The 18,954-nt window shown below is 38.3% G+C and overlaps 1 protein-coding gene across 4 annotated transcripts in view; it reads right to left on the bottom strand.

Moving 5' to 3' along the window:
• Positions 1–18,954, bottom strand: part of CTNNA2 (catenin alpha 2) — a 460,705-nt gene that overhangs the window by 128,615 nt on the left and 313,136 nt on the right. The gene's annotated exons all lie outside the window — the stretch shown is intronic.

Raw genomic sequence — 18,954 nt, 5'->3', positions numbered from 1 at the left:
TATTTTAAAACAATCCTAAAATGATAAGAAGAAAGATTAAGGTGACTCACTGGAGAGTTCAGAACTTTTCCACCAATAAATTATGTGCATATATTATAGCCTATACTCCAAAAATCTGGCAAGACCTTTCACTATAAAACGAATATTAAGAGTTTCTAATCTCCATCCTGCCAGGCACTGGGAATGTTAAACATGATAATAAGCGGCAACACAGCTTGAGGACAGAAGGAAAATGGTCCCTACGCCTGTAACAGGAATCATATTGGCAGACATTAGGTGCAGTATAAAGAAGACTTCCACTTAAAACACTTTCCTGCAGGAAATCTCAAAGCAAAAATCCTCATGAAGATTAAAAAGAGGGAAAAAAGGTTTTTGTGGCTCATAACGAATGAAAAAAATATTTTTTTAGTTCAATGGTACAAAAAGCATTATGTGACTTTGTCAGCTGTATTACCTTTCTCTTAAGAGAAAACTGCTTCTCTAAAGATTGTCACATCTCTTATCACATTGAACTTTTTTTGATAGCTTTTCATCAAGAATCAAAATGATCTTCCATTCTTTCTGGCAGTACTATTTTCTTCCCAACGCTGTTTTCAAATACTCCTATTTAGAATTGTTCCTTGCATATGATTAAGAGTGATTTTCTATTTCCAGCTGAGCCTAATAGCATATGTTTCTGGGAACTATTGAGAAGTCACTTTTGGGGTGGAATGGGGATTAAACATACCCTTTCAATAATAACCTCTCAAATGTACAGCACTGTTATCAGCTCTACATGACCACGTTAGCAAGTGGCCTGTGTTCCAGTCCTCTGCTTTAAGCATTCATTCGAGAGAATGCCTGCTTTCTATTATTGTCTGTAAGTCGAATTATGATACGTGGCAAATACATTTATGATCATTCAGAAATCTGTAAAACCCATCCCCTATTTTTATTTAGAAATTCAAACATAAAAATATCAAGTGCCACTAGAATTTAATACAAAACATAAATTTACCTCTTAGGTTTTTAAAAAGAATCCATTACAAATTCTGGAGTTAATTGTACAAATTGACACCAGAAAACAGAGAGAGAAAGCATTTGCTATGATACAAGCAAAAGGAGGCATCTGTGTAGCCCATCAATATTTTTAGCTCACTCTTCTTGTGTTCATGTTTTGACTGAGTTCTTCTGGTCCCCAAGTAAAGAACTACGGCTCCTTAGCCTAAGCGATGTCAGCACATGCTTTTAGTTTTACATGTCCTGAATTCAGTCTTTGGTATTTTGTCCAAGACAGCAGCTGTCATATGTGCACACAATCTATAGTTTTTCAAGCTGAAATTTCACAAAAAAAATGAGGCGGGTAGATTTGGTATAGGGAGGCTCTCCTAACTGTTGAAATGGTACAACGGGGACTGCCAGATGAGCTAGTCTCAGCCAGGTTCCTAGTTTGTTAGACTACAAAGCTATATTCTATGACAACTTCCAATTACTCCAGCTGTGTGCTGTGTACTAGCTGAATGGAGCATCCTTGGTGACACTAGTGTTCTGGGATGCTTTATTTTCCAAGTCAAATAATTCACTTTCTTTAATATTGTTTGAATTCTTCTCTTCCTTCTCATTGTTTAAGCTTTAATACATTGGCTTAGAAAGACACAAAACCACACAAAATGTTTCAAGACATTTTTTGCTAGGGAAAGATAACCTTTTTTTTCTTTTAATAAAATTGGGGAATAGTTTGCTAAACTGTGCAAATTGCAGTGAATATTAACACAATGCGGAAAAAAACCAAAAAGCAAACATTAGGCTACATTAGGATGCTATTTTACAGCTCTCAAACAAAACAACTGGTTAACAATTCTTCTTGACTGATCCCATGCAGGGCAGATGTATTTTGTGTTCACCAGCGACACGCAAGGTCAAGCACTTAATGCCTGGCACCCATTTAGGGTGTCAGAAAATTGTCCTGAACAGGAACTTGGGACTTCTTCCAGGGTACTCAGCTACAGGATAAAATGACACTGAACAAATTAGGCATCTGATTAACTGAACTGTTTAGGAGCAAAGGCTCCTGACATTCCCTAAATGGTCATTGGAAAAAAGTAGAAATTTTGAGATTGACTTAGAAGTTTGTAATTTAGATTCCTAACCTGGGTGTTTTGTGTTGCTCATAGGAGGAAACTATCACTGAGAGTAGGCCCATGGTGGCGTCCATCTAGCACCTTTCCTAAGCCTCTCTTCAAATTTATCCTGTAACTTTTTTAGACTAGTTTTAAATTACATAAACAGTGGCCCTTAAGGTACATCCTATTGTGAAACGCAAGACAACTGGGAACCCTTCTGTGACCCTTAGGCCACACAACACAAACTGTCAATACCCATCTGGCCAGCCCCTTCTCCCTCCAAAATAGAGAAAAGCCTGTTCTATATTCTTACCCCAAACCTCCCTGCTCTGTGCAATTGCCCGAATCATGCCGACATGCTGTCTGAGATACTAAATGGCATGAACTAGCCTGTGCTGGAAAGCAGACCAGCAGACCGAGTGGACAGAGGTCCAGCTGAGCTCTCTCAATGGCAATATTTTATTAACACATATGAATACGGATGAAGTCATAGAGACACTTCTCACGTCCTGCACAGTTTTTATTTATCCAGGAATTTTAAGTGTCCTTCACCTGTTATAAAATGGCTACCGCCTTTTAATCTGGGTACAAACCCCCTTCTTCGCTGTATGATTTCAAAGAAGGAGAAATTTGTTTAGTAAATCACATTATTGAAAAATAAATAGCATGGCATGTGATGTTACATAGCTTCAGGCAGGTCTGTCAAACACCATCTGCTCTGTGCTGAAAATATAAGTTTATAAAAGTTTATTTATTTAAGTCCTTAAATACTCTTATATTAATGTTGCTCTGTGATAAATTTTTGGCCTTCATTCCTAGAAGGGACAGAAAGGATTTTAGTGGTTTCCTGTATTTCTGAAAAAACCCATAAAGCTTAGTATTGAGCCTTATAGCATTTCTCTGTTAATCTTGTTCTGCAAAGAGAAGAAAGATACTTTGGAGACGGGATGAAAAGGAAGTAAAAATTGCTGCTGGCATTGGGTTAAAAGGAGAAGGAGGAGAAATGCACAGAATTCCTTGAATGCCAAAATCTTGGTATTTAGAGTTCCTGTGGACAGAATTACATCTATTCATGGTGTAATAAGGAGAACATTGTTACAGTAGAATATATTAATCAGGTTCCTGATTTCTAGTGACCATTAACAGCATTTGCATACTGTTTTTACTCAAGATACTTTCAAATGTTTCTCTCAATCTGTGTTACTCCCATCCTAATTTCCTGAGAGCTTTTCCCTGCCTGTTTGATTCATTCACAGCTAATCAGGACGAGCTAATTTCCACGGGCTCCTGACGAGGGGCTGCGCTGTCTGCAGAGTCCCCCAGGTCGGGAATGGGTCTTCCATTGCGCTTCTACCCCAAGGCTGCCGTCTCCCTCCCACATCACGCAACATAAGATCCAGCTCCCTGAATATATTTTTCAAGCATTTTTTTAAGCTTGATTTGCCACCTGGCATGAGAACTTGAGTAGTTTTTGAACACTTCCATGTCCAGTTAGTGGAAGAAATCTAGGTACTGTTCTGTTTCTCTAGAAAATGCCTACAGTCACAGCCACTGTCGACAATATTACTTGAACAATCAACCAAATACAGAATACAATCATTGCCTTCCTTATATTAAGCAAAGTCTAAAAAGTTTCACTGTTAAAACTGCATAATATTAAGGTAAGCACTTAGTTAGACAGGGAACTTCAACTTCAGTTAGTTAGGAAGAGAAATAAAATAATAACAAAAAGCACTTAAGGTTGGAAAGAAATTTCAACATCTGCTAGAATGACCTCTGCTAAGATATAGCACTGTTTTTTCTTTTGAAAAAAGACCTTTTTCCTCTACTTCGTTTTCTTCTTTTCATGAGCTGTTCACTGTTTATACTGTTGGAGTAAAATAAAATATTCCAAAATATTTTTCACAACTATTAAGGACATTTATATCCCACGACTTGCTTATTACAGAACTCTTTTGATCAGCATGAGGTACTTAACAGGACACTCTTTTCTAACCCTAGAGAATATCACAGAATCAAGACATGGGCAGTCAGGCCAATCAGCCTAGAGACATAACACATTTTGGATGAGACACAGTCAGCCTTGGAAGAAGATGCTCCAGACTGGAACTGTGTTGTTAGTTTTGAATAATTCCAAATACCACTGATATGGAAATCAGAGAGCTTAAATTTCAGCACATGAAACAGATAAAATTGCCACTACCAAAATTATTATTATAAAGAGGAGTTAGATATTATGGTAATGAATATCCTCATATTGAAAAGTTACGATTACTTACAGTTGTATGAAATGCAAACCCACTCTTTTGAGCATATTATTTAAAAAAAATTATAATCAATGCCAGATGAACAGGGCTGACAATAGTAAGCTATTAAAGAAGGGGATGGAGTGCCAAGAAATACACAAAAAGTGCAGCAACTGCTGGCCTACAACATAATGTCACAGACAAAACCCCAATGTGTATGACAACTAAATGAGTGATGTCAGAGAGCGCTATTATCCTTTTCCTTTAAAGTGCATAATTTAGAAGCTCAGTGTTTCAATTTACCAATAATAAAAATAATAGCCTAAAACTGTGTAATGAGTTTTGGGACGACTGTTTTCATGCATTCCTCTGTCTACTCTGCTGCTTCAGATATAAGCCAAAATACCTGGGAGAGCTCAGGCTCCTAACATATTACATGTTGCATGTCCAAGACATCCTCGCTGCCATTAATCGAGTAATTTAGCCTCCAGGAGACAGGTGGAAAGATTATCTATTGATCCAAAAGCTACCAAACCTTGATATACTTTTATATTTTCATCATCCCCTAGGTAGATGGTTCCATTATTTACAGTTTATTCAGAACTTCAATATCACAATGTTTTATTAAGGCGTAAATTGCTGCTCAAAAATATATCTGTCCTAATATTTTATTTTAAATGTTGAACAACATCACTCTTTAAAAACTATGCTCATGTTCAATAGCCCTTTTAAAAGTGATGAAGAGAAGCTTAGTACTAAGAGGAAAAACATTTTGAACAACAGACATAAGCTGCATCAGTGCTTTTAAGCAGAAAGCTAGGTTTAAACGTACCAATACATAGTGTCCCTCTGACAGGCTAAGAAGACTAATTTTGGGTCAGGAAAAGGCTAAACTATATATCCTAGTAGAAGTGAGTAAAGACTAAATTTCATTGGAAGTTGAAAATCCTGGCTGTTCACTAGGGAGATGGGTCAGGAAAACATTTTAGAAAATCTGTGTGGTTCCTCTATGGATGAGCTGAAGAAGACATCTTAGAATAAATAAATAAAAAAATAAAAAAATTGAATGGTAAGTAGTCTCTTAGGAGCATGGTGTGAACATGAATTACTGTTCTACTCAGCTCAGTGATTCATCCATACTATATGTTTATTCCTATAAATTATTTTGGTTTTTAGCATTTATTCTAAGTACCTACACTGGAGGTTCCGCAATCACCTTTTTTCCATCTTCAATTTTGATGGAGAATCACCTCAAGTGGAATGAAAATTTGTACGTTCCCTTTTCCTCTTAATCATTCTTTTTTTTTTTTTGAGGAAAAAAAAAAAAAATTTGTATAAATGGGGGAAAAAAGCTTGCTTAGATATCCTTTTTCTGCTCAGGTCTTTTTTTGGCCTTTGTTTATGTAGTTGCAAAGGAGAAAGGTTCAGTCACCACAGAGAAGGGACAAGACAGAAAGGTCCCAATATGTATATTATCTTGCCGCTTCACAATAAAACACTGAATTACAGGCTTTCTTCACAGAGCTTCCAAAATCCTATTCAGTTCTAGCATGACATTCACTAAATAACCTGCTCTTAAATGTATGTTATGGACAAGAGGTTCTCCTAAAATAAAACAATTGCTTTCAGTAGATTTTAATTACCTTACAAAATTGTGACCAGATCACAGTTAGTGTAATTGGTTCCAGTGTAGCATAAATAATCACAACAATGCAGAAAACTGGGTAAGCCACATCCTTGCAATGCCAGATAGTAAATAAAGTCAATAAAATATAAATGAACCATGAGCTGGACATGGTATCAGTACCTGAGGTGCACAAATCTTGTCCTTGGCCTGAATCCAAGCAAGTTTTATCTAGATCTGCACATAATTAAAACTAACTATGTAATGAAGTAAAGAAATTATGAAAACTGAATATGTAAATTGTTGAAGAATATTCTCTTTTTCTATTTTATGCATGTTTTTTATGCAGTCCACATCACCACAATATCTGAATGTCTTCAAGTGGTGAATTGATGAATGAAGTCAGTGGTGCGTTTAATTGCGACCTTGTGTGGTTTCTTCTTTTATCTTCTCACAAGAGGGAGAACTTCTGTGTAGGCCAGTATTTTACTTTGGTTGGTTCGTGCCTATTGCTTTTCTTGTTTTGCATAATTCACTCTTGTAACTACTTCTTGTCTTTTGGCAATAACCAGGGATTTTCAGAAACATTATCAATGACAGCCATTTGATTTTAAAGACCAGTTAGGATTAGGGCTTGATTTTATTAGTTCCCAAGTGGAAGCTGCTAGTATTAATTGATATTTACCCATAATCCCATACTGGCATCTGAGCTTCCCTAAAAAAGAACTGCCTGAAGAATTTATATTTATAATGATATTAGAGATTGCCTAAAATGGAGAACTTTTTCATTCTTGAGAATGAAGGCAGCAATTTGTTGGTTTGGGTTTTTTTTTTTTTCATTGTAGATATACATTGAATATTTCTGTAGTTCTGTGTATTTTTGAACACAAGTTTTGAAGATGACTGTGGTGAGGATACAGTCCTTCTCTTGTAGCTACCAGACAAGACTGGATTTTACAGCACACTGAGGTACCAAAAATGCAGAAAATGCAACTGGTGGGTCTTGCCTAAGTTACCAGGCAAGCCTAACATACAAATCTCATCGATATTTGTTAGGCAAAACATGCATTGGTTCTTTTTTTTTTTTGGAAGGGGGCGGGGGGAAACCATGCATCTATTAAAAGGTCTTCCCCAAGGCAAGAATATCCTGCCATCATTTAAGAGTTGTGCCATTTAATTAAATTCAGATCATAATGTAGCGCACACTGCCCTTTGAGAAAGCAGTGATAGTTTTCAGGGTAGGACCATCTCATTTAATTTTACCATCTAGAAATACTTAATAAAGTCTAGTTATTTTACCTCCTTCTATATTCAGTATATTGTGACAGGCATTTTTAGAGCACCCATCTGTCTTACATATTGATTTTAATATGGGATACATATCATCACATGGGGTTGCTTCTCTCCATTGACAATGCAGGGGGTCTTGTGGTACTAGATGATCAATTCTTAAACAAACTCCCTCCTAGTAACTACAAAGATTGTCCAGCCCTCTAAGGATCAGGCTAGAGACTGCATCTTGAACAAATTATGTGTGTTTTGGATGATTTTCTTCCAGAGAATTTAAAAATATTAGCATTCTAAGGGCACCTTTTTTACAAGCTTTCCCAAAAGGCATTCCTGTACTTCCAGGCTGTGATATTTTGAGGTCCTGTAAATAATACACTTTCTTCCTACTGTCTAAAAGAAACACACTTCATAAATTTTAGATTTGGCATTGGATCTTAACAGTCTTGCTTGTTTCTCCATGCTCATTTTCCCCCTTCAAAACCCCTGAACATACAATTACCTACAGACACACTTTAATACTTTGGTCATCACTACCAACAGCCTTAGGACAACGCTATGTAAAAACTGTTTCTTATCTTTGTAATTACAGGTGTGATTGCAAGAGACAGACTGTTGCTGGTCACAGAAACGTTGCAACCTAATGAAGAAACAAAAAAACCCCCCAGTTATAGCTGGATTTCTCTAATCAGAGTTTTCTCAGATAAAGACATATGCCAACATTACCCTAATTTGGAACTGCAGTTTGCTGATAATAGGGGAAAACAAGGAAATGCAGTTGGAGGAGCCAAAGGCTGATAACCTGAGACGGGTTTTCTGGTATGTCCTCAAGAAATCTCTGCGGTATGTGTGTAATGAGATCTGTATCACTGCAAATGCAGGGGATACGAGTGTTAGCATGCAAGTGTACTTCTGATCCAGGGTTCTGTCCTAATGTCCTTGAGAACTGATGTCTCTGAGGCTTCCCCTCATTCGTTTCTTTTTGAGGGGGCTGACTTTGTAACAATATGTATTAGAATATTGATCCGCAGAATATTTCTTGTAGTTAAAGAGCATCTTTTCCTTTGCAGTGCTTACTCAGAGGACTCAAAGAGGAAAACATAAGGGTTTTCACAGAATAAACTGCATATTTCTGTTCAGAAGATGTAAGTACACAAAATTGATACTGTTACACTTAAATGCATATAAAAAAATAGAATTTCTGAGGAAAGAAATGTGGATGGTGTAAACTGTTACAAAACCATCAGCTTCACTGAAGCCACGCTAATTTACACCAGCTGAGAATCTCCCCACTCATCAGTTAAATGAAATCTTGCAGATGCTTCCATTTAGAAGGTCAGAAATGTTTACTCCAGAGTTCGAAATTATTCTAATTTCTTCACAGACATCTACTTGCAAAGGGTCCACTACAAACTCCTCATTTAACCACCAACTGCTTTCCAGCTGTAAATTGCAATCTGCTTTTAAATTGCTTCTGGATGGCTTCTCTTAATCTAAAATAACTGGAGGAAAAGGAGATAGTACACATTTTTTCTTTCCCTTCAGATATGGAAGCCCATAGTGAAGGGCTATGTAAATAAAAAGTGTTAAAATTTACCCACTTTAATACAAGCTCTTGAGAAAAGTCTATTCTATTATTATAAGCATAATAATTAATGTTACTAAGTAATGAAAGCATTATGAATAAAGCCTTCTATCATATCTTCTATTAAAATTTTATCTGTTAAGAAGCTGAAGCAATACCAGGAAACTAAGAAAAGAAGAGTGGTAGAGAAGTTCAGGACATCTTACAACATGTAACAAACAATACCACATGCATCTAAACTCAGCAAATTATTTGAGTAAAACTTTGTTACATCTCTGTTAAAGATTACTGGAAATACTTGTTAGAACTCTTCATGGAAGTGATATTGATGTCTGGTGTGACCACTGGCCTCGGTCTTATGTCTCATTCACTAGAAGGCACTTGTAGCCAATCTCTTCCTACTTGGTTTTAGATTAAAGGTTATATTATGAGTCACAGGGATGAGTGTTATTCGCTGAATTAAATGCAGGACTTCCTGAGACATCTCAGCATCCCTTTAAAATGTCCTTTTAGTGTTTTTCAGGTTTCCCTCTTGGAGGAATGAGAGAACCACACAATGTTATTTGGTTGCAAGCAAAGACTTTTTTGTTTGTTTATGTATTTAACGTTGGCTTCTGTAGTGTGGACCTTTATGCATTTTTTTCAGCAAAGGAGCTTTTTAAACAAATAGACATTTCGGACAAATGAAGTGACCATTGGAAGTACATCAAAGAGTTCACGACGTTTACAGGTATTAAATGAACATTTTTGATGAACATATTGAAGTTCCAAATATGCCATTCTATTTAGATGCGGAATTGTTGTTAATGGCTGTGGCAGCGTGCTCCCCACCCCACTTAAGCCATAACCACCAGTGGGGGTTGGGATGGCTGCATCCAGCTTACTCTGGACTTTGGGGGACAGATGGCAACAACCTGGAACGGTGACCCAGATGTCTTGCTGGTATGCAGATATAAGTCAACCATCTTACTCCATAAATAGTGGACAGCCCAGCGCCCGCTGAGCTCTCCTGCAGGGCAGTGGGCTGCACACCAGGATCTCCCCTTGAGTGGGGTCACCTCTCAAGGTTACTCCTCGAGGTTGAGAGAGTCCTTGCCGCAACAGATTCTCAATAAGTGATTAACAGCATGCTAAACTTTGAAATCCTAAGTGATGTAAAGGATTGATTGTACACATATAATCCTTTAGACATAAACTGTTGACCAAGTCTGGGACTAAGTCTGGATCCAGCTGCACCCAGGCTCCCCTCTGGGAAGGAGCTTAGAAAGCAAGGGGGTCCTTTCTGAACCTCCTGACTCAACGGGAGGGTCTCCCTGACAGTTTTGTCTGACCCTGTCCTCTGTGCAGTAAATAATCCAGTGTACCTTGCCATCGAATCTTGTTAAACCAGTCGCATTTACCATTGAACTTCGTTAACTACTTTATATCAATAAAGTATACCGTTGCTTCTCTCTTACGAGTGAAGTACATGACTCCATCCGTGACAATGGCATAAAGACAGGTATTATATAGTCTTAGAGTTCAACCCCCCCCAAGTCTCCCCTGTCTGTGGGAGGCACAGAATTGGCTTGGCTGTACTTACAGTGCTTTGATTATCAAATATCACTGAAAAATAGAATTTCAACTAGTTGGTCGCATCTGTCACTATCTAACAGATCTCTTTATGAGACGTATATCGAGTATTACATCTGCATTTCTTTTTAATTGCATCACACTTGTATTCCTTAGATGATCCACAAGGAAATGAGGTCTTGTTTATTCCCTATCAAAAATGTGTTCATCAATGTATACAGCTGAAAGTCGATGCTAACTCAATATTTGTACTTATAACGGAGAATTAAATGCTTTTTCAAATTCATTGTTACTTTCCTTTCCCTTATCTTGCCAGTTCCCTCCAGACCACCCAGGTAGTTTTTTTGTTCGGCTTTTTTTGTTTTCTCTTTATCCTCCAACCTGTTCTGCACACTTTTCAATTACAGTCTACACTGAAACAATGTTGGAAATTATTTCAGTTGATGTTTCCTGCAGCCAGTGAAACCACTGCTATGTTCCAGCTCTGACACTCTACTTGGCAGCGTACTGTGCAGCCTACACAACATCAGGTTAGTGCATGTGTCAAACTTTCTGAGGGCAGTGACGTGTGTCTGGCAACAAGGCTTTTCAGTCTGGCACGTCTCCAGTGAAAACCCCACCTGCAAGCAAACAATGCGTGTGAGGTTTAATTGGACGCATACTGTAACTTTAGCTACAGTTTTGAATGAATGGAGATAGAGGAAAGGCTGGGAAAGAAAATAACTCAATCCTCATTACAGTAATTAATCGTTCACTTTGAATACTGGCTGCTTTGTGTCCACATGTTCCTTTGTAGGACATCACAACCATGAGGCATTAGTGATGAAATAAAACAAAACAAAAATTAAAGAACTATTTAAACTCCAGCCAGACTTTCAAAAGAATGCAAGAGCAAAGGACCACCTCCTTCTATTTTTACAGAGCAAAGCCGCAGTCTATTCCTGTCACCACCTTAGATCAATGTGCTAAGTGATATCCATTCAAATTACTTGTCAGTTTAATCAGAGGAAGTGAAACACAATTACAGGGCATTAGTGTAAAAGCCAGCACAAAATAACAGAACGTCCATGTGGGATACCTGAAGCAAAAGCCTGTTGAAAATAACTCTGTGACATTTTCATCAACAGTCTTTTTACAGAAAAAAAGCCTTTGTAAATGTTATTACAAACCAATTAGGCATAAAATAATGCTTTAAGTCTATAAACTGATTAGAGTCCTTATTCTCCTTGTAGATATCAGAAATTTTTTTGGCTTTTGTTCTGTTCTTAGAATAAAACTAAATGCATAAAGATAAAGACCTTTACTGAAACGATAACTGGCACATTTACAAAGCCTCTCTGTGCTCCCTCTCAAGTCAGCAGGAGTTTTACCATTATTTCCATTGAATGATTGGAACATTCACTTTTCATGGACACTCCAAATTTGCACTGAATATAAGCTGTATTTTTGGAATCATCAAACAGATGACTTGGATTAAGTGGATGAAATGGGAGCAGGGAAGGGAAGGGACTCTTTCTTCTCACCCTGAAGGCAAGGATGCGAGACTGGTGGATTCAAAAGGACAAACAAACGCAAACGTGTCCCCAAAGCCTTGCCTGGAGTCCCCAGGTGGGATATGCTGGGGTGGGCTTCGGTGCCTGGAGTCCCTGGGACCCTTTCATCCCAAGCTGCACCACAGCTCAGTTTCAGTGGGGTAGGTAAAAAAATACGCCCAGTCCGGAGGCATAAAGGAAATAAAGATTTGTGAATCCTCACAACAGGAAATTAGACCGAGGCCTCTCATTTCCTGGGTGATACTTAACTATTAACAAAAAAATAAATATAGGAGGCAGAATAGCCTCTATGTGATTTAGAACCTCACTTAGTCTTTTCAAAAAAGTAACTATCAATACATGTCTTTAGGATAGAGCATAAGCTGGAAAAAACCTTCTCCTTCCAGCCCTAACTTGCTTTTTAAGATCCAGGAGGCATGGCAGCTCAGTCTGTACTCGGCAGAGTTAATCTCCTGGATTGAGGTGACTTCACTTTTTTCAGTAGTCACAATGCATAGCCCAGGTCCTTGTACCCCTGTGGTAAAAAAGTCACTTAAAATGTTCATGTTGTAATTCCGAGCTCATAGACTCCAAGGTCTTTAATTGGATTTGGCCCTTTATCTTCTATATTCATGAGACGATAATTAATTTGACCATCCCTGCCTGGTCCACAGGGTAATTGAATGAATAGCTCTGCACATCCACATAAATGCCTCCAAAAAGAGTTATTACTATGATTGTGCAATATGACAAGTTAACTCTACTACGTTGATAATGATGACATTGAAACTGTTAAGGTAAGTGCCGTTGGAGCCCATCTCATAGGTAATGGAAATGGAAGAAAGTATATGACTATGCAACACGCAAAACCAATGCACGGTTTACACTCTGCCTGGCCTTTTAAAATAAAAAAGATAAAGTTAACCCTATCATTCAAATTTCCTTGATACACCATCTTCTGGAAAACAAAAATCCCCCAAATATTGCAAAAGGGGTTAAAAGCAAGGTAGTTCTTTTGGTAGATTGCCACAAAGGCTTCTTGTAGGAAATGAAGTGTAAAAAATCTTAAAGAATGTTAAATGAAATCACAGCAGACTGAAACATGTGGTTCCAGTGCAAGACCTGAAAAAACTTTGAAACAGATGCTAATTGGCACCACCTTCATTCTGATGTTCATAAATGAAACTGAGTGAGCCTTCAAAGGTGCCAAAGGAAGACTAGCCGTCCAAAGAACATTTAAATGTGCTTGGATTTGGTTTGTCAGCTCCAAAGTTATTTATATCCCGCAAAGTTATTTAGATGCTTTTGAAAATTCATCCAATGAGACAAGTGTGTGCATTTTCAACAGGATTGAAAGTCCGTGGAATTTAAATTCTTAAATTAGCCTGGATATGCCTTCTGTTATCAATTAGCATTGGCTTTGGAGGTGAACTACTGATCTCGAGTTGTACTGAGTTATTCACTGCAGGAGACTTTTTACTGTGGAATGGTCCATGGTTTGTACTGAGACAAATGTGGTAGTTTGCAAGTCTTGGTACAAATCATGCACTATTAAAAGTTATCCACAGACATCTGCAGCTGTTTAGAATATGACAGATGCATATAGAAACTAATTGCAAGTGGTAAAAGTGCCAACTGACCTCTACATCTGGTTTTCTTCCTTCCCTCCGAAATAACTTAAAACTTAGATGTTCCAGATTAAACCTCTTTTTAACATATAAGGATATCAACTATTTTAAATAGTACTGTTCTAATAATTAACTAATTTGGCTCTGCAGTAACTTCAATGGCAATTTCAGTAGTAATACAATGTAGCATTCCACAATTCTTATTTATTACTCTATTCTTATATGCTATACCCTGTGATTTCATTGGTATCATCTACAAAATCATGATTGAATAAACGTTTCCTATAAAACTCAATGATTTCAATAAAACGGGAACAAGTGTAGAGATTCTGCATGTTATACATGGCCATGACGTACACCAACAAGATAGCAACTGAATCCACAGTCTATGGGAACTAGACTCTGCTTCCAATTCCCAGTCCAGTTCTGTTTCTAATAGACTATATTTTAGCGAAGTTTTCTTTAGTGTGGCAATTAGCATTAACGGTGAGTCAATTCCATGATGATCAAACGCCTAAAGACATTTTAAAAAATAAACTAAAGCTCGGCAGGAGAAGCTCTGTGGCTTTCCACACCGCATGATGCTTTTCACTTCAAAACTACTAAGTAAATTACTGAGAAAAAGTTACTGTGAATAAAATGGGCTGCACTGTGTTAAGTAATTATTTCTAAAGTGTGAAATGGGTAGGAAGTATCTCATCTTAAAGTAGTGCCATGATGCATTTTACCTCCCTAGTATAAAGTGAACACTTTTTTTTTTTTTGTCTTTATCTTGCAGGAGCAAGCTCAGGAATGAAAACTTTATTTTTCTAATGATTTTTTATGTGGGAGAGAAGTGTAAAGATTCAACCTGTGAAACTATGCTGTGCTCCACTATTTGTACCGCACTACTGTTTCTGGAAGAATCTTCTAGAGTTTCATGAGCTCTCAGGAAATGCCCAGTAAATTATAAATATATTTGGTTAATGCTCCCCATTTAAGGCATGCATGATGGAGACGTGATCTCCTGTGTTAAAGACCAGCATTTCTGGGAGTGTTAAGGGATGCACCCCAGTTCAGACTGAATTTGTGAAACAATGCAGAACACAGCTTGCCTTTAAGTATGTCTTGCAAGTATGTCGTGCCACACACCCGTTCTGTTCCTCGCTATTGAAACCAGCGGTAAAAGAAGGTCATTTTAATTGAAAAGTTATGATCACAGCATGGGTTAGGAAAATACCCTTACGATTGCTTCTGAGAGAACAGAGGGGATTCTTGCGATTAATTAATACCTAGATGCAAAACAACAGGCTGTTTCAATAAGAAGAAAAGGTTATTTTTTCTCCTGGTGGGTTTTTTTGCTTTTTGGGTTTGGTTTTTTTTTTTGACAACTGTTATTAAAAGTTGCAGGGAGTGAGGAGAAGAAAGAGGAAAACCATGTAAGAATCAAAAAAGCTTGTCCAAGACAAAAGGTGACACAAATTGGTAGTAATGAACTGTGTATACTAGTTGGCTAAAATACTGCTGTCCATTTAAGGGATAATTACACAGAGATTAAAATATTTATGCAGAGTACATGTGAAATTCAGTTCCAGGTCAAAACTGAGAGGTAGTAGAGATTAAATTAAGAGAGTACTAGTCTGGGTTTAGTGGCTGACAAGCACAATTAAGAGAAAACATCTTTCCTTAATAATCCGTTTCAGCAACATGCAATACAGGCTATTGTTCTGTTTTGTTCATATACATAAGGGATTCATTCCACAAAGATCAAAAAGGGTTATTTTCTCAGATTATATATCATATGGATATCCGAATTACACTTTTCAAGGGCATGACTTCTAGATACCCAGAGAGCCATTTAGTGACCCGCTCAGGAGAAAGAGCAGAAGTGTATCTACAAAGCATAAACTCATTTTGCCCTTGGTCCCGAAACCATCTTTGAGGTTTGACCTTCAGAAGAACTTCACATAACACAGATCGGTTGACTAAGGTTGGCCACAGGAAAGCGTTTAACAAGTCAGTGTTGCAAAGCACTCTGTAACGATGCAGAACAAGTCTCTAAATGTATCAAGTGAGCTCTCCTCTGCTTAAATAGCTCTATATTAATAGCTTGTTCTCAGGGGTCAGGAAGTGTTACCTCCAGGAGGGGAATGGGTAGAAGACAATAATTTCAATGCAGGGCTTTGAAACGATATTTTATTCTTTCTAATTCTAAATACTTATTAATGTAATAATTTAATTTAATATTGTAAATAATTTTATAAATTTGTATACTCTCAAATACAGTAATTGTAAGGTGGGGTTAGTCTGTATTTAGAGGTCAGCAATGGCCAATGCCAAGTGATTTTGGAAGCTTCCCCATAATGTAGGAAAAAAGTCAACAATGCCACAGCAAGACGGTTGTTCTGGCCATCATGTTACACCCACTGATGGTTGTAGCCCTGATGTGCATGGACAAGACAGGGAGTGGACAACCTCAAATCCATAAGCACATCAGGTGAGGTACTTAGAAAAGTTTCTGGTGAGCCTGTTTTACTAATATCACATGCTCATGAAAAACAAAAGGAACTGTGTTTACAAAATTAGTATTTCATGGGCTTCTTTTTAGACAGATCTATTTATTAAAAAAATAATTGCCTTAAATGCACAACTGTGTGCACACATTTACAGATACTTGTATACTCAAGGATGAAATTTCATTTCTTAGATAACTTCCTGAATCAAGATAAGAATGTCCATCAATCATCTAATATAGTTAAAGAGTAGAAATTTGGGGTAAGAGGGATTTTTTTTTTTTAAAAAATGAGGCCAGAAGAAAGACTGCCTATGCCAGCATTCATTTTGACTGATGAATTCCAGAGCAGTTTATTACAACAAATAGCATCTCCTAGTAAAATACTCTACTTCTAATATCATTCTGCTCTCCAGAAACATACATTTTGACATCAGAAACAAATTGCAACAACACGCAGAAGAATGAGCTGTTGCCTCTGAAAGCTCTTTCCAGTATTCCACATACATAACTTCAAATTTTATCAGGACAGAAAGAAAGCTGGATTACACACGGTTTATGCATTTGTGTGTATATGTAATGCTTTTATCACTCAAATCCACTATGTTTTACCTTTATACAATCATAATAAATCAAAATTCAAAATAGCCATGATTGCTTGACTAACATTTAATATTTTCAGTGCTAAGAAGGGCAATGCCCAATATTAGACATTACGTTAAATATCTTATTTCAACTGCCACTTCTTTTTTTATGCCAAAATTTGTTCAAATTGCAGAACCACAGACTTGAAAATAAAATGCTTGTTTTGGTGGGTTGACCTTGGCTGGATGACAGGTGCCCACCAAGCTGCTCCATCACTCCCCACCTCAGCTAGATAGGGGAGAGAAAATACAGCAAAAGTCTCGTGGGTTGAGATAAGGACAGGGAGAGACCACTCAACCAATTACGGTCACAGGCAAAACAGACTCTACTTGGGGAAAAATTAATTTAATTCATTACCAATCAAACCAGAGTAGGGTAATGAGAAAAAAACCAAATTCTTAAAATACCTTCCCCCCACACCTCCCTTCTTCCTGGGCTCAACTCCACTCCCAATTTTCTCCAGTGGCACAGGGGGACGGAGAATGGGGATTGGGGTCAGTTCATCACACGTTGTCTCTGCCGCTCCTTCCTCCTCAGGGGCAGGACTCCTCACTCTTCCCCTGCTCCACTGTGGGGTCCCTCCCACGGGAGACAGTCCTCCGTGAACTCCAACATGGGTCCTTCCCATGGGCTGCAGTCCTTCAGGCACAGCCTGCTCCAGGGTGGGTCCGCCGCAGGGTCACAAGTCCTGCCAGCAAACCTGCTCCAGCGTGGGCTTCCCACGGGGTCCCAGCCTCCTTCGGGCATCCCCCTGCTCCGGCGTGGGGTCCTCCCCGGGCTGCAGGTGGAGATCTGCTCCCCCGGGGACCTCCCTGGGCTGCAGGGGGACAGCCTGCCTCACCAGGGTCTTCCCCACGGGCTGCAGGGGAATCTCTGCTCCGGCGCCTGGAGCATCTCCTCCCCTCCTTCTGCACGGACCTGGGGGGCTGCGGGGCTGTTCCTCTCACGTATTCTCACTCCTCTCTCCAGCTGCTCTTGTGCAGAATTTTTCCCCTTCTTAACTCTGTTCTCCCAGAGGCACTACCACCATCACTGATTGGCCTGGCCCTGGCCAGCGGCGGGTCCGTCTTGGAGCCGGCTGGTATTGGCTCTGTCGGACATGGGAGAAGCTTCTAGCAGTTTCTCACAGAAGCCACCCCTGTAGCCCCTCTGCTACCAAAACCTTGCCATGCAAACCCAACACACCAGTATTACAGCTGCCTGCTCAGCTAGAATTTCCCCTGTTTTCATCCACACATGTTATCTTACAGTCCTCAATTATATGATCAGATCTTAATTTTTCTACAGGAACTCTGCTAATGTGCACAGGATAGATGAGCCTCATTTGTTGCTCAGTTGTTTATATAGCTAAAATATGTTGTTTGCAAAATGAACATAGTTTAATATAGTAGTCTAAAAATGTTGCTGGATATTTCAACAGTTCCTTATAAAACCAAAACCACAATTCAGCTGCCAGAAATCAGTATTTAAGACTGTAGGCATGGCAGAGCAGAACAACTTTTTCTTTTGAAATATCAGAGAGAATGTTTCTATCAGCAAAATGGTATTGTTCAAGTTGGCGTCAATATGGGATTTACAAAGTAATGCAAAGTGTTGTGGGGATGTTCAGTTATCACTCCTGCTCAGACCTGTTTGCACTTTGGAACAAAAGGAAGCTCCCCAGGATTGGTGGGCAGGAGTTGAGCTGTAGTGATGCTGGAGTGAATGGTATCAGGAAAGTATTTAAAAGTCATGAAATTATGAAATTAATTCACTATTTAAAAGTCACAAAATAATGACATTAATTCACTATTGAGTAAGAATCTGCAGAGAAATGCTGTAGAACAGCAAAAACTGGCATGGAAAAATATTTTCTTCTGAATACAGAATATCACAAAAGGTTTTGGCTTGGTATCCTCATGACTTGTGATTTAAATTGACTTTTGAAATTATATTGACTTAACTGGTTTTGCTATCACTTCTGATATTTTTTCTTATGAGAAAAGACAAACATTATTATAATTGGTTATTTTTGTAAACCTTGAATCTAGCACGTTAAATGTGACCATGATTCTTCCCTTCAGAAAGAAATCTTAATAACCTAACTGGATTTATATCAGTCTATTGTATAGTACGTTCACCAATATAGACCAATGTTCAGTTTCTTGGACTAGAAGTTATGATCACGTCTAATCTCCCGTGCCTGACACTAAGTTTATGACAGTGAGTGGAAAAGCTCACTGACTTCAGAGGTCATAGAATG

Source organism: Aquila chrysaetos, chromosome 1 (assembly GCF_900496995.4).
Source record: "Aquila chrysaetos chrysaetos chromosome 1, bAquChr1.4, whole genome shotgun sequence".
Classification (NCBI taxonomy): domain Eukaryota; kingdom Metazoa; phylum Chordata; class Aves; order Accipitriformes; family Accipitridae; genus Aquila; species Aquila chrysaetos.
Note: the sequence above shows the minus strand (reverse complement) of the source record. Positions and strands in the feature narration are given on the sequence as shown.